Source organism: Lithobates pipiens, unplaced genomic scaffold (assembly GCF_037356315.1).
Source record: "Lithobates pipiens isolate NorthernLeopardFrog02 unplaced genomic scaffold, aLitPip1_a1.2 Scaffold_1, whole genome shotgun sequence".
Lineage (NCBI taxonomy): Eukaryota > Metazoa > Chordata > Amphibia > Anura > Ranidae > Lithobates > Lithobates pipiens.
The window spans coordinates 225,388,827-225,405,522 of record NW_027507685.1 but is presented as its reverse complement, the minus strand read 5'-3'; the positions used below and the strand labels follow the sequence as shown (position 1 = coordinate 225,405,522).

The following is a 16,696-nucleotide window of genomic DNA, read 5'->3' as shown; positions in this document are numbered from 1 at the left end:
GCCCAATAAATATATTGAAACAGAAATATATTGGCCCTTCCATGTTGCCTTGGACCATTTTTCTTATTCGAATACAGCCACTGGATTGGTGATCCGACATGGCAGGGCTGTGTCACATGACATAGCTGCCAGGCTGAAAATGTACCGCCCCCTGCAGGCCTACAAGAAGGCAGCCTGTCAACCAGTCTTCCTGGACAATAACTGCTGTGGGTGTTTTGGAATTCGATAAAAATACAGCCCTACTAACCCCAATTTTTGTCATCACCCAATATCTGTAAAAGCATCCTGGGTATACTACCGGAGCGCCTACTTCCCAACTTTCTGTGGCAGCAAAGAGGAACACTCTTCAGCACATACAGTCCATAGCCTGTGCAGAGAGTAGAGCTGTGGGAGGGGCCCAGCAGACCCCACCCACTACAGGCTGCCTGCAGAAACTACAGGAGGGGGGCGGAGACAAGACCAGTCACCCTGCACAAGGAGAGAGATCACCAGTGACTGGTCTTTATTACAGGAAGGAAAAGTCTAACATTGTATTACTGCACAGATCTGGAAGAAATACACAAAGCACACCAAGATTCAAGGAAGAATACTCATGACTCGTGTATTTAGAAAATATTTACATGTCAAGGAGGTTTAAAAAGCCCTGTTTTTATTGATGTCTGTACAGCAGGCTACAAGACATGTACAACAGAGGGTAAAAGAGGGAGAGATTTGGTTTCAAAACAGTCCTTCCAACTCAGGAGCAATTGGGAGCTATGCATACCAGCCTACAAGGGGCAGTCCATTCAACAGTCTTCTTGCGCAACATACGGAATGGCTGAAGGACTGATCAGCAATACAGGAAGTCAAGGGGAAAGCAAGGTGCAACCATATGGATACATATGTGCTCAACACATAAATAGCAACTGAGTTGCATGGAACCATGTGGCCACCAAAAAACGTGGTTATGGGTAGCATAAAAATGGCAAGTGAAGGATATGATCAAGCCCTATTAGTTCATATATCTGGCCTCTTCTAAAAAGTTTAAAAGTGGAACTTTGCTAACAGTTTGTGATATAAATGGTGGGTTTTGGTTCCAAAACATTCCCTCCAAATCAGAGATAGACCTATAAAGGGGCAACCTATTGACCATTCTTCTTGTCCAATGACTGCCATGGCTGAATGACTGGTTAGCAATACAGGAAGTCAAGAGGAAAGTACTATAGTATTATACAGTTACTCGTGTGACCAAGATTTAGCTTTAAATTCTTAAATAACTTTGGAAGCGCATGGAACTGTATGGCCACACAAAACTACTGTCAGTTTTGGCTACAAGAGGGAAGTCCATGGACCAGTCTCCTTGCTTAATGACCACCATGTCTGATGGACTGGTCAGCAGTGTAGGCAATCAAGAGGAAAGGACTCATAATGCAACCATATAGTTACATGTGTGCTCAGGATTTCTCTTTAAATACCTAAATAACATTTGTGGTACTTGGAACCATGTAGCCACAAAAAAACTGTTGTCAGTTTTGGCCTACAAGGGGGAAGTCCATGGACCAGTCTTCTTAGCTAATGACCACCATATTTGATCTGCAGTATAAGTAAGCAAGAGTAAGGTACTATGCAACCATATAATAACTTGTTTGCTCAAGCTCTATCTTTAAATACTTAAATAGCATTTGAGGTATTTAGAACTGTGTAGCCGCACAAAACTATTGTCAGTTTTGGCTACAAGAGGGAAGTCCATCGTCCAGTCTTCTTGCCTAATGACCACCATATCTGATGGACTGGTCAGCAGTGTAGGCAATCAAGAGGAAAGTACTATGCAACCAAATAGCTACTTGTGTGCTCAGGATTTCTCCTTAAATACCTAAATAACCTTTGTGGTGCTTGGAACCATGTGGCCACACAAAACTGTTGTCAGTTTTGGCCTACAAGGAGGAAGTCCATGGACCAGTCTTCTTGCCTAATGACCACCATATTTGATTAAATACTTAAACAGCATTTGAGGTATGTAGAACTGTGTTGCCACCAAAACTGTTGTACATTTTGGTCTACAATGGGGAAGTCCATCAACCAGTCTTCTTGTCTAATGACCACCACATCTGATGGACCGGTCAGCAGTATAGGTAATCAAGAGGAAAATACTATGCAACCACATGGTTACCTTAGCGCCCAAGATTTTTCTTTCAATATTTAAATGAGCTTTGAAGTGTGTGGAACTGTGTGACCATACAAAACTATTGTCAGTTTTGACCTACAAACGGAGAAGCTGAGGTAAATCTGCTCTAAAATATACAGAAATAATTTGTCTTTTGTGCAATTGAGGAGGTACATCAATTGTATATTGTTATATAGGGAGGCTAGAATTTAGAAAAAAGAAGAACTTAGCCTTTAAAAATATAAATTATGTTTGAGGTGTGTGGAACCAAGTGGCCCCCAAAAACTGTTGTTATGCTGCAGCATATTCAAATATAGCCTTGGTAATCTCTACTTCTGACATTCTCTGAAATCTGGGAGAGTTTTAATTTTGCTAGCAATTTGTGATAGAGGTAGGGCGTAGAGGGTTTTGGTTCCAAAGCAGGCACTCGGTTAAAGCAGAGTTCCAGTTGTTTTTGTGTTTATTAAAAGTCAACAGTTGCAAAAAGTGTAGCTGCTGACTTTTCATAAACACACAATCACCTGATCAAGTGACCCGAAACCTCGCTTCTCTCCTTTGACTTTCCCCTGTGTCGGCATTACAAGTGTGGACACCCAGCTTTGACAGCTTGCGGCTTCACAGAAGGGTGTGCACTGCACATGTGTGAGTCGCGCCGCGCCTCCTCAGTGGCCGGGCAATCTTCTGGGATCTTTGACGGGTCCCAGATGATTGGAGGGAAGGGAAGAGGAGAGCGTTTGCTTGAGGCGCCTAGGTGGCCCGAGTGGAAGTGGGAGTGGGGTACCTGTCAAAACTAGGTACCTGCCCCCCCCCCCCCCCCAAAGAAATGACATGCCAAATGTGGCATAGAAGGGGTTGAGGAGTGCTTAAAGCAGAACTTCCACTTTCGGGTGGAACGCTGCTTTAAGAGCTATGCATGCTGGCTTACAAGTGAGTAGTTCCATAACCAGTGTTATTGGCCAATGACCACCATGGCTGAAGGACTGGTCACCAGTTCTGGAAGTCAAAGGGAAAGTACTATGCAACCAAATGTTGTCCATTTTGGCCAAGGGGGAAATCCATAGACCAGTCTTCTTAGCCAATAACCACCATATCTAAAGAACTGGTCAGCAGTAAAAGAAATCCAGAGGAATGTACTATACAATTATATAGTTGTGTGTGTGCCCATGCATTGGCTTTAATTACTTAAATAACCTTTGAAGTGCATGGAACCATGTGGCCATACAAAACTGTTGTAAGTTTTGGCCTACAAGGGGGAAGTCCATCGTCTTCTTGTCCAATGACCACTAAATCTGATGGACTGACCAACAGTAGTATAAATAGTCAAGAGGAAAGTGCTTGTACTAAGCAACCATATAGCTACTTCTGTGCCCAAGATTTCTCTGTAAAGAGGAACTTTACCCATAACAATTTGTTTAAAAAGCATGTTGTTTTAGCAAGGAAAATACATTCCACATTAATAATTATGCTACCAAAATCAGTGCCCACTGTAAATGTCCTCCAGCATTGCTCCTATTTCCTCTTGTTGGGGGGTGCCATTTTTCGGAAGCCCAGAGCCCCTAAGCAGAATTACATCCTAAAGCGTAACTAAGTCCATCGATTTAACAGTTTCAAAAAAGTTACATTCCTTGAATGCCAGGATTGCTAACGGTCACATGTTGGTGGTCATTGGTCAATGTTTCCCCATCAAACCATCAAATCTTTGGTGTCATAACTCATCACATATGCAACACCATGACAGTTGCAGATGGAACAAAAGCAGCTTCCTTGGCTGTAAAGGATAGGAGGGTTTAATACCGCTTTAAGTCTGTCAGCAGATCGGCCTCTACAAACTCAGCAGTGCCTAAAAATTATTATTCATTATTATTATTATTATTATTATTATTATTATTATTTACGATTTATATAGCACCAACAGTTTACGCAGCACTTTACAATGTATAGGGGGGAAAACACAATTACAGTATAGTTCAATACAAAAGGTACAGGAGGGCCCTGCTCATAGAATTTACATTCTAAAGGGAGGGGGTGGTGGTACAAAAGGTAATAGCTGCAGAGAATGATTTGATGGGGGTGGCTCGGGGATAGTTGTTAGGTGGGTGTGGGATAGGCTTCCCGGAATAAATGAATAAATACGTTTTCAGGGATCTCCTAAAGGTTGACAGGGTAGGGGCTGATCGGACATACTGGGGCAAGGAGTTCCAGAGGAGGGGAGAGCCTCTGGAGAAGTCTTGAAGGCGAGCATGGGAGGAGGCAAGGAGGGAACTAGAGAGCAGGAGGTCCTGGGAGGAGCGGAGGGGACAATTTGGGCGATATCTGCAGATGAGGTTGGTGATGTAGATGGGACCGATGTTGTGAATGGCCTTGTATGTTATGGTTAGCATCTTACACAGTGGGGTAGGGGAAGCCAGTGAAGGGATTAAAAATGGAGAACGAATGGAGCATCTGCAGAACAGGGTAATGCCCCGTACACATGATCGGTTTTCCGAAAACAAATGTTGTCGCCAAACGTCCAACCATGTGTATAGTCCATTGAACATTTGATGTCTGACTTTCTGCCAACAAATGTTGGCTAGCATGCTCTCAAATTTTCCACCAACAAATGTTTGTTGTCAGATTTTCCGATCCTGTGTACACAAGTCCGTCTAACAAAAGTCCAAAGTATAAACACGCATGCTCGGAATCACTCATCACTATTGAACTTCCTTTTTATCAGGCGTCGTACGTCTTGTACGTCACTACGTTAGTAATTAATGGCCAACATTTGTGTGACCGTGTGTATGCAAGACAAGTTGGAGCCAACAACCTTCAAACAAAAATCCACAGTTTTGTTGTCGGAAAGTCCGATCATGTGTACGAGGCATAAGACAGTGTATTACTGGATTTTAAACAATATAGGCAATTCTTTTTAATGTTTTACATAGCTATACTTGCAAAAGGGGCCAGCCTTAATTGATATAGCAGGACTTAATTATCTGACTAAAGTTCCACTTTATATACATAAATATCTTTTGAGGTGCCTGGAATTGTGTGGCCACTCAAAACTGTTGTAAATTTTGGCCTACAAAAGGGCAAGTTCAAGATCTTCTTATTTAATGACCACCATATGTGATGGACTGGTCAGCAGTATAGGTAGTAAAGAGGAAAGACCTTGGACTATGCAACCATATAGTTACTGTACCTGTGTGTCCAAAAGTTTTCTTTAAATACTTAACCACTTCAGATCCGCGCTATTGCCAAATGACGGCATTAGCGCGGACCTACATTTTCAGGACTACGTCTATTGACGTCGTCCTGGTTACGAGCGGCCTGCGCGCCCCCTGAGGGGCGCGCGCGGCGCGCTCTGTGATCGGCGAGTCCGTGAGACTCGCCTGATCACCGATCCGTGTAAGGGGTCGATCCCGACCCCTTATCACGTGATCAGCTGTCAGCCAATGACAGCTGATCATGTGATAGAACGGAGCCGGTAATCGGCTATTATTCCTCCTCGCGCTGACAGCGCGAGGAGAGAAAAAAAAAGCCGATCACCGGCGGCCGTGATCGGGACATCAGTCCCGATCACGGCCATCAATACAAGGGACCACCTGCCACCTGCCTGTGCCCACCTGCCTCCCGCAGTGCCATCCTGAAGTAAAATAAAAGAAAAAGTAAGTGCCCCCCGTCAGTGCCCCCTGTCAGTGCCCATAGTGCCCACAGTGCCACCCACAGTGCCACCCACAGTGCCACCCACAGTGCCACCCACAGTGCCACCCCACAGTGCCACCCAATCTGCCTCAAAGGTGCTGCACCCCAGTGCCGCCCATCAGTGCCCAGCAGTGCCGCCCATCAGTGCCCAGCAGTGCCACCTATCAGAGCCACCTATCAGTGCCACCTATCAGTGCCCATCAGTCCCATCTATCTGTGGTACCTATCAGTGCCCATCCGTGCCACCCATCCGTGCCACTTATCCGTGCCACCCATCCGTGCCATCTTATCTGTGCCCATCTTTGCCCATCAGTGCCGCCTTATCTGTGCCCATCGGTGCCGCCTTATCTGTGCCTATTAGTGCCGCCTTAACTATGCCTATCAGTGCCCACCAGTGCAGCCCATCAGTGCCCACCAATGCAGCCCATCAGTGCCCACCAATGCAGCCCATCAGTGCCCACCAATGCAGCCTATCAGTGCCGCCTAATCAGCGCACTTCAATGAAGGAGAAAAATGACCCGTTTGCAAAATTTTATAACAAACTATTAAAACATGATTTTTTTTTTTTTTTTTTTGCATCTTTTTTTGTTTGTTTAGCAAAAAATAAAACTCCGAGCTGTAACTAAATACCACCAAAAGAAAGCTCTATTTGTGGGAAAAAAATGATAAAAATTTCATTTGGGTACAGTGTTGTATGCCCGCGCAATTGTCACTCAAAGTGCATCAGCGCTGAAAGCTGAAAATTGGTCTGGGACTGAGGGGGGTTTAAGTGCCCAGTAAGCAAGTGGTTAAATAATATTTGGAGGTGCGTGAAACCATGTGACCATACAAAACTGTTGCTAGTTTTGGCCTATCTGATGGACTGGTCGGCAGTATAGGTAGTGAAGAGGAAAGTATTTGTACTATTCAACTTTATAGTTATTGTGTGCTGAAGGTTTTTATCTCAAATACTTAAATAAGATTTGAGATGCTTGGAACAGGATGGCCACACAACTGTTGTCAGTTTTGGCCTACAAAGGGGAAGTCTATCGACCAGTCTTCTTGCCCAATAACTGCCATACCTGAAGGACTGGTCAGCGCTATAGTTAGTCATGAGAGAACCACTATTTAAACATATAGTTACCTGTGACTTTAAATAACATTTGAGGTCCGTGGAACTAAGTGGCCACACAAATTGTTTTTCACTTTTGGCCTAAAAGTGGGAAGCTCATCGGCCAGTACTTCTTACTCAATGACCCCCACATCTGATGGACTGGTCGGCAATATAGGTAATCAGGAGGAAAGCCCTATTTTATAATTACCTGTGTGACCAAAATGTAGCTTTACAAACACACTGTTCAAGCTGTGTGGCCACTAAAAACTTTTATCATATGGCAGAACATTAAACTCCGGCCCTAGTAATCTCTATTTCTGACATCCTCTGACATGGAAGAGAGTAGACTTTTACTCGCAGTTTGTGATAGATAAACTTTTTTCTGGCAGGATCCCAATAATGCCTCCGTCCATGTATTTTGGCCCTAGTTATACAACTACAAAGAAGAAAAAAGATTTTCTTCATTGATAAGTTGTGTATCCAAACCAAGTGGCCTAGCTGCGGCTCTCAAAGAAGTGGCTTAATACAGACGGAGTGTACTCACCTTGCTTTGTGCATCGCTCGAGCTTGCAGCCGTCTCTTTATGTTCTGTCCCTCTTGCTTACTAAGCTGTTACTTCCCTCTACGCCTCTTCTTCCGTTCACTCTCTTCCTCTTTTCTTCCTCTCTTCCTCTGTTTGCTTCTCTTTTGCCCCAGTAACTGGCTGGCGGCTGCCTCCCCCTCCCAACTTTTGTAGTCAAGACTTAAAAGTGACGTTTTTTTTTATCTAAATTTAAGTGCATAGGAGACACAAACGCTTCTCTCCTCTCTTATCTGAAAACAATCCTCATGTTCCAGAGCTCTGATTTTGTGGCATGGTTCCAGCTTTTAGAGATTTGTCATTGGAATCTCGGAAATTCCTTCAAAATTCCAAATTAGTCAAGATCAGAATTGTAGGCACAGAAGTGGGATGCACAGTAGCCAATCAGTGGTGGCCCGTAATGCAAGACGCAAGGGGCGCCGCCTCCCTATCAATGCGCCCGGCTCCCTAATCTGTATGCGGGGTGCATGGGTTCCAATAGGATTTTTTTTTAGGCATGTGATGAGAGCAAGAGGCTCTAATAGGGTTCAAAAAAGGTTGGGCTTGGGGTGCAGATAGCAACCGACCGACCGGGGGGGGGGGATGCAGGTAACCGACTGACCCTCCAGAGGGGTGCGGCAAACAATGCACCCACAGCCACCCACCCCACCCCCCAAAAAAATATGCCACCAGCCGCCACTGGTAGTCATAACATTTCCCCGTAATACCAACTCTCCAGCTCCATATTAGCCAACCTTTAGGGCCCATTTATGGAAGTGCATTTCCCATGTGCATTGACAATGCGTTTTGACATCCTTTAACCCCCTGCCTATACTGAAACCAAGAAGAACCTGTTAATTGGGACTTTTAGAGGAATCTAAGTATCCACATATAAAATTCTAAACAAGCTTTATTATACATCATAAAATATTATCAAAATTAAAAAGGAGAACCAGTGCGGCAATTGCCCATATTGTACATAATTACATAAGAAAACCACAAAGTTTTGTCAACAATAAAAAAACAATTTTAAAGGTATTTTATTTGTTTGCCAATAAAGAATAAACAAACATCAGACAGGGTACATATAATCTAAAAAGTTGTTGAAACAACAATAATGACACAATCGTGTGTATATATATATATACACCCAGACAGTATACAAAGAAGAACTGAAAATAGAACAAGAACATAAACATAAGCAGCTGCTGAGTAAAACAGGTCAAGCGGAGCATAGTGTTCTCGGCAACGTAGACACGCACGTGGACATGAAAAAGCATTAATCACAGAATACATTTTTAATAACCTCAGAGAATTATATTTATATATTTATATATATATATATATATATATATATATATATATTTCAATCTCTTCCGAGACCTTAGCGATCCACTCAGACCATATTCTATCAACATTTTTGGGCACCCCCTAGCAGTACAAGTCAATTTATACATAGGCAGGGTATGATTGACTAATGCCGTATACGCACGACCGGACTTTTCGACGGACTAGGTCCGACATTTTTCCCGACGGACTTTCGGCGGAGTTCCAACGGACTTTTCGAATGAACGGATTTGGCCACACACAATCACACCAAAGTCTGATGGATTCGAACGTGATGACGTACGACCAGACTAGAATAAGGAAGTTCAATGCCAGTAGCCAATAGCTCCCCTAGCGTCAGTTTTTGTCCATCGGACCAGGATGCAGACGAACGGATTTCTTGATAGGAACTGGGTCCGGCAGAGTTCCGGAAAAAAAATTTGAAACATGTTCTAGTTCTAAAGTCTGTCAGATTTTTGGACAGCAAAGATCCGATTAAGCCCACACAAAATTGAATTGTCCGATGGATTCGTTCCGTCAGACCTTTGCTGACGAAAAATCCGGTCATGTGTACGCGGCATTAGTCAACCCACATTTGTAAGGCAGGGGGATCCGGTTTCTTCCAACAAAGAGCAATAGCCTGTTTTCGCATAGAAAAATAAAAAACGCACTAATACTTTTTTGAGCAGCACCTAAGTCTTCCTCATCCATATCACCCAGAAGACACCTGGCAGGGGTACATCAGTAACATTGTGAAGAAAGAAATACCCAGCGCGTTTCAAAGTACATTGGTTTTTGTTTTCTTCTTCAGGGGTAGGTGGTAATCAATTTAACTTATCCTCATGGGTGTAATTCACTGCATGAGAAAGCCGCATCATTTAAAATCAAAGAACTTTTGCTGCTGCGTTTTGCCCAGAGTCCATCAGGTAAGAACAAAGGAGGGAGTAACAGATTCCAAAACCAATGGGGGCGCTGAAGGAGACCTACCACAGGGCCACACAACACAAAACAATCTCCTGCGCTCAGGAACCTAGTCCATATATATGTGGTGTAGCCAACCATTGGGACAAAATGTGGAAAGTCAAAGGTCTTGCTGCCCTCCTCAGAACAATGGGTGTCCTTGGAGCTGAAATATATAGAAAGACAGGGAAGGCACACCGACCTTGTGCATTACCAGAGATAACATTTATTTAAATAGTAAAAACAAGAGTCATACTCACAAAGAAATGTTTAAAAGAGGCTTGACATTGCTCAAAGAATTTGGAGCTGTGTCTTCTAGACACTCTTAAACCCGGACCGGGTGTATAGGAGGAACCAGATGATATCGCAAACGGCTTACAAGTTACGAGGGGGTATCCTCTTCACCAGAGCCTTAGCAGTAGTCTACCACAGAGCCACACCAGATCTTCAGATAGAAAAATAGCTTGCTAAGGTGTTCAATGGTCGGACTGTCCAGATGAGCCCAAGGATGGAAATACGGTTATATAAGCCCAAAGAGAAGAAAATGGTGAGGGGGGTGTTCTTATTCTGCCTCCAAAGGGTAAGTATATGATGTTTGGAATGATGGAAAATCCAGGGCTACCCACAACTAAGATAAAATAGTGGCTTGGAAGTCCAACGGAATAGCTGGATGGGAATTTCTATTCAGCAATGAAAACCTCCACCCAGGATATCTGTCACTTTTCCAGTTCAAGTGTGTGGATGATCTGGCTCTCAGTAAAGCCGACTAAGAACCCCCCCCCCCCCAGTTTCTTCTCTTTGGGCTTATGCAACCATATTTCCCATGACGTCTCGTGCCGTTACCAATCAGAGTTTGGCAGCAGATTTCAGCCAATAATTATGGCTGAAACCACCCGCCGATCGGCTGTGGCCAGTCAAAACACAAAGTTCTGTGTGTACAAACACACAGAACTCTGTGTACAGTGAACAGCGATCTGGCTGTTTCTTCTCCCTGAAAATCTGAAAAAAAAACAGCCCAGCAAGTAAAAGCAGCATACATTACACTTATTAGGCACACAGTTAACAGTTTTCTTGCCCCTGGATGTTAACCCCTTCCCAGCCAGTGCCATTAGTACAGTGTACAGTATTATCACTGAATTAGTGTCACTAGCGATGTCAGTGCCAGTTAGTGTCCCTCCCAGTCAGTGTCAGTAAGCTCAAGATTACTCGCTACTCTATCACAGTCCCACTATAAGTCGCTGATCACAGCCATTACAGTATAGCGTCTATAGATGTTCAAATTCCGGTATATATCCCATAAATTGTAGATGCTATAGCTTTCACACAAACCAATTAACCACTTAACAACCGGCCCATAGCCGAATGACGGCTACAGGGGGGTTGTTTAACTCTGGGAGGCCGTCATATGAGGTCCTCCCAGAATTCTGCTCTCGCTCGCCCTCTGGGGCGCACACTCGAGAGCATCCGTGACCGCCGGCATCACGGATCATGGTAAAGGGACGCTCATCGCGGCCATTTACCACGTGATCGCTCCGTCAAATGACGGACTGATCACTTGTAAACAAACTCCCTCCTCCCTCCCCCTCTCTGTACCGATCGGGAAGAGATCGGTGTTAGCAGCGCTGTGGGCTGCATCTGCAGTGCCCACATCGCTGCTCACCGAAATGTAACCCCTCAATTCCCTGCCAATACTCTGCAATACCAGCCAATACTCTGCAATACCCGCCAATACTCTGCAATACCTACCAATACTCTGCAATACCAGCCAATACTCTGCAGTACCCACCAATACTCTGCAGTACAATTCCTGCCAATAGTCTGCAATACCCTGCCATAAATTGCCATACCAGGAGATACCCAGCCATACTCGCAGATACCCAGCCATACCCAGCCATACTCGGTGATACCCTGCAATACCCAGCAATAGACATCCCCCCCCCCCCTCCCGCCGCCCTCTGGTGCTTCTATTGACTCGCCAATACGATCAAAGCCAGAATCTTTTTTTTTTTTATTTCAGGCTTCCCAGCTTAGAGGTGAGATGCGGGGTCTTATTGACCCCATATCTCACTGTAAAGAGGACCTGTCATGACATATTCCTATTACAAGGGATGTTTACATTCCTTGTAATAGGAATAAAAGTGATCAAAAAATTTATTTTTGGGAAAAAAAATATCAAACTAAAATAAATAAAGTAAAATGAATAAGAATTTTTTTTTTTTTTTTTAAAGCGCCCCTGTCCCCATGTGCTCGCATGCAGAAGCGAACGCATATGTAAGTCCAGCCCACATATGAAAACGGTGTTCAAACCACACATGTGAGGTATCGCTGCGAACGTTAGAGTGAGAGCAATAATTCTAGCCCTAGACCTCCTCTGTAACTCAAAACATGTAACCAGTAAAAAAAAAATTTAAAGCGCCGCCTATGGGGATTTTTAAGTAGCGACGTTTGGTGCCATTCCACGAGCGTGTGCAATTTTGAAGAGTGACATGTTAGGTATCTATTTACTCGGCGTAACTTCATCTTTCACATTATGCAAAAATTGGGCTAACTTTACTGTGTTTTTTTTTTAAGCACAAAATAGTTTTTTTTTCTAAAAAAAAGCATTCCAAAAATTGCTGCGCAAATACCGTGCGAGATAAAAAGTTGCAATGACCACCATTGTATTCTCCAGGGTGTTTGCTAAAAAACATATATAATGTTTTGGGATTCTATGTAATTTTCTAGTAAACAAATTATGATTTTTACATGTAGGAGAGAAATGTCAGAATTGTCCTGGGTGCTCCAGAACACCTGATGGTACTCCCTGCATGTTGGGCCTCTGTATGTGGCCACACTGTGTAAAAGTCTCACACATGTGGTATCGCCGTACTCGGGAGTAATAGCAGAATGTGTTTTGGGGTGTAATTTGTAGTATGCATATGCTGTGTGTGAGAAAAAAAACTGATAATATGACAATTTTGTGGGGAAAAAAAAAGTCAAAAAAAATCTTGATTTTGCAAAGAATTGTGGGAAAAATGACAACTTCAAAAAACTCATCATGCCTCTTACTAAATACCTTGGAATGTCTTCTTTCCAAAAAGGGGTCATTTGGGGGGTATTTGTACTTTTCTGGCACGTTAGGGTCTCAAGAATTGAAATAGGTCGTCAGTACTTCAGGTGTGATCAATTTTCAGATATTGGCACCATAGCTTGTGGACTCTATAACTTTCACAAAGACCAAATAATATCCACCAATTTGTACTTATTTTTACCAAAGATATGTAGTAGTATAAATTTTGGCCAAAATTTATGAAGAAAAATTACTAATCTGCTAAATTTTATAACAGAAACAAAGAAAAATTCATTTCTTTACAGAATTTTCGGTCTTTTTTCTTTTATAGCACAAAAAATAAAAAACCGAGCGGTGATTAAATACCACCAAAAGAAAGCTCTATTTGTGTGAAAAAAGGACAACATTTTCATATAGGTCCAGTGTTGCATGACTGAGTAATTGTCATTCAAAATGTGAGAGCCCCGAAAGCTGAAAATTGGTCTGGTTATTAAGGGTGTTTAAGTGCCCAGTGGTCAAGTGGTTAATATACATTTATTGAGAATATTTTTTTTTTTTTACCAAGGGCATGTAGAAGAATACATTTTGGCCTAAATTTATGAAGAAATTGGACTTTAAAAAAAAAAAATTATTAGATAAACTTTGTAACAGAAATTGTTTTTTTTCATTTATATAATAGAGAAAAAAAACCCAGTGGTGATCAAATACCAGCAAAATAAATCTCTATTTTGTGAGAAAAAAAATGATATAAATAAGGTTACAGTGTTGCATGACCATGCAATTTTCACAATGGCCTGGTCATGAAGGGAGTAAAACTTTCTGGAGGCCAAGTGGTTAACGTATGTTTTCAATGTTTTTTTCAATTTAGAATTTGGATTGAATAGGGTTAACAGCCTTTGAGGAAGGCTTGTTAAACCTCATTTACGTGGGGGGGCTGAGGCCCATATACCATGAATGGACCATTTTTTATGCGTGTCTAAACTCCAGGTCCTTCGTGCCAGCAACCCATTGAAGTCTATTAGGAAGCAGGAACTACAGGGTCACAGGACATGCTGGTCTGCGAGGATGTTGTCTGGATAGATCAGACAAGATGAGCGAGGATGTGCCAGCGTTATTGGCTAGTAATATTCCTCACTGATCTTGTCTAATCTATCCACACAGCGTCATTGCTTGTTTGCTGGGCCAGTTAGTTGGTACCCAATATGGAAGAACGTCACACTGAGACCAAGTGACACAATTACTAGTTGGTTAGATGAAAGTCACCAGTCACACGTAAGAACGTAACAGCAGCAAAGTACTTGTTTTAACAGTTCCAACACTATGGAGTAGCCGGCAAAAGCTTCAGGTCCCGGCTAAGGCTTAAACAGCTACGGTGTCCATCCAGGGTGAAAGCTGGATAAAGAGTTAGTCTAAACTGCTTACAAAGTTTAAATAGCAAAAGTAGTGGATCTCCATGACCAAGCCCGTTGGGCTGGGCAAAACGCATCGGAGGGCATGGCCGGGACAGAGATAGGCTGCTATCATCTCTTTGATCTAGGGGATTGCCTGGTGTGCAGTTTGCAGTTCACTACTTTTTTTACATAGTTACATAGTTAGTAAGGTTGAATAAAGACACCAGTCCATCCAGTTCAACCTGAGTGAGTGCCTACAATTGTCCCTATCCCTGTACAATGCACACTCACATCGGTCCCTACCCTCAATGAGCCCACAATCCAAGGTCCCCATTCATATACTAGGGCCAATTTTTTATTTTTTTTGGACAGAAGCCAATTAACCTACCAGCATGTCTTTGAAGTGTGGGAGGAAACCGGCTCTCAGACTTTGGAGTAGCAATACAGTCAACACAGGTGCGGAATCTCACAACAAAAGCGGCACAGTTGGAATAGTTCTAACACTTGGACTTTTCGCTCAAGTAATGTTTACGTTACTGGAAAAGTATCCGAGAAGATGGGTGGCCTTTATTATTATTATTATACACAATTGATATAGCGCCAACAGTTTATGCAGCGCTTAGGTAGAGTAGCTTTAGGTAAAGTGGCGGTTAAACTGTGCATAGAAGAACTAATCCAACTCTTATCACAGTGCCTAAGTATATCCCTCCTCGTCAATAAACTTTCCCTGGGGCTAAGTGATCTTTCCCTATCTAGTGTGGATCCTGTCTCTTCTCTATCTACTTTGCAACTGTGTGCCAACTGCAGAGGGGTACTGCTCTTTATTAGCATTGCCCTCATTAAAGATGGCTGCCCAGGTCATCCAGTGTTGCAGCGTTCAATTGGATCACTGCTCCCCTGATGACACCCATTCCCTTTCTACAGCCGTCAGCAACACAGTGCCACCTACAGAGGGGTGGATAAAATGCACCTGTCTACAAGTTTCGATTTTTGTTATTGGGTCCTCTAAAGCAGTGGTCATCAACCCTGTCCTCAGGGTCCACTAACAGGCCAGGTTTTCAATATAACTGAAATACATCGCAGGTGATATAATTTGCTGCTCAGTGATTGCAGTATTCTAGTCTCCATCTCCCCGAGGTAATACATAATGGCCTGTTAGTGGGCCCTGAGGACAGGGTTGATGACCACTGCTCTAAAGCTCTGACTTGATATGAAGCCCTGATGAAGAAGTAGCTTGGCCCCTGAAACGCACTGGCTGTTTTATGTGCGGCCTTATGAATATTCGTTAAAGTGATTTGGGTTCCTCTACCATTTGGTTCTCTGTGTTTGTCTATTTTTTGCCCAGAACATACTTCATGTTCTGGATATCCATTGGAGGGTTGCCTTGTTCCACATGAGCAGCCACACCGGAGTCAGTAAGCTTGCCAGATGATTTTGTTTCTTTTCACTGCTCCCAAGTCCCAGCGCCTCTTGGGTCTGTCTCACCTTTGGAGTCTTGGATCCTCCCAATAAACTAATTGCATTCTCCGTAATATCATACAAATTAAACTCCAACATAGAGAGTGGGGCCCCTCACTGTGCCAGGTGTGCACACCCGGGACCTCAAAAGCCACCACAGTCCACAGGAGACATTAGAAGCCGTTTGGTGGTTTAATGCTCCAGCTACCAACTCGCAAACAGGTTTGTGTAGACGGAATCTTTTAGGGCTCATTTAAACCAGATGCAGAAGATGTTTTTAACCCTCTTTAACTGTCAGTGCCATATGTCTGTACAGCTGCCTAATCCCTTCCATGCACCAACTGGTAGTGTATTGCCCCCGTGCAACCCCTCCCCCCGCCATGTTTCCTGAGCTCCACTCAACCACCTGTAGGCCAAGAACCCTCATGGTGGTGTAGCTGGGTAGTGGGGAGGGAGACCAGTGAACATGAAGAAAAGATGATCCGTATTCCAATGATTGCTCTTAAAAAATGTTGTGTTTATTAACAAGCCACAGTGACCAAACGCAAATACGAAAGGTTGACGTGTTTCAGCCTATAAGGCCTTAGTCATAACCAGACCAGTGAACATCCATTCACTGATTTTCCCTAGCTAGAATGAATATGGAAGCAATGTGCATTACATCACTTCCAGCTTCGCCTGTCACTTACCCCAGCCGATGTTGCCAGGGATGAAGCTAATAGAGCACAATCTGTTTTACATTAGCTTCAGTGGAAGGCAGGAGTGGCATCAAGAGTCTAATAGACTCCCTAATGTCTCATTAGCTACTTCTCACCCATAGGACATCCATGGACTTCTTGAGTTTCAGAAGTTCTACCGGGATGAGGCCTGCACCTAGAGGCCTCATCCCGGTATCAATCTTTTTTCAGCCGGTGATTCCCTGTAATGCAGAAATGATCTTAATGGTTAATTATTTAACTAATTAATTCTGCAGTCGGCGGAAGGGGGTCTCACTCAGGACCCCGAGAGCGATGCGGCTGCTGGCTGCCCTGAATAG

At 43.4% G+C, this 16,696-nt stretch overlaps 1 protein-coding gene across 3 annotated transcripts in view; it reads right to left on the bottom strand.

The window, feature by feature from the left end:
• GPSM3 (G protein signaling modulator 3) overlaps positions 1–16,696 on the bottom strand; it is a 93,013-nt gene that overhangs the window by 70,097 nt on the left and 6,220 nt on the right. Inside the window, exon 1 of one of the 3 annotated variants that reach the window (XM_077483815.1) lies at positions 7,462–7,614. The exons of the other annotated variants lie outside the window; for them this stretch is intronic. The gene's annotated coding sequence lies outside the window, so the exon portion shown is untranslated. Of the gene's footprint in view, positions 1–7,461; positions 7,615–16,696 lie in introns of those variants that run through there. 3 annotated transcript variants of the gene reach the window in all.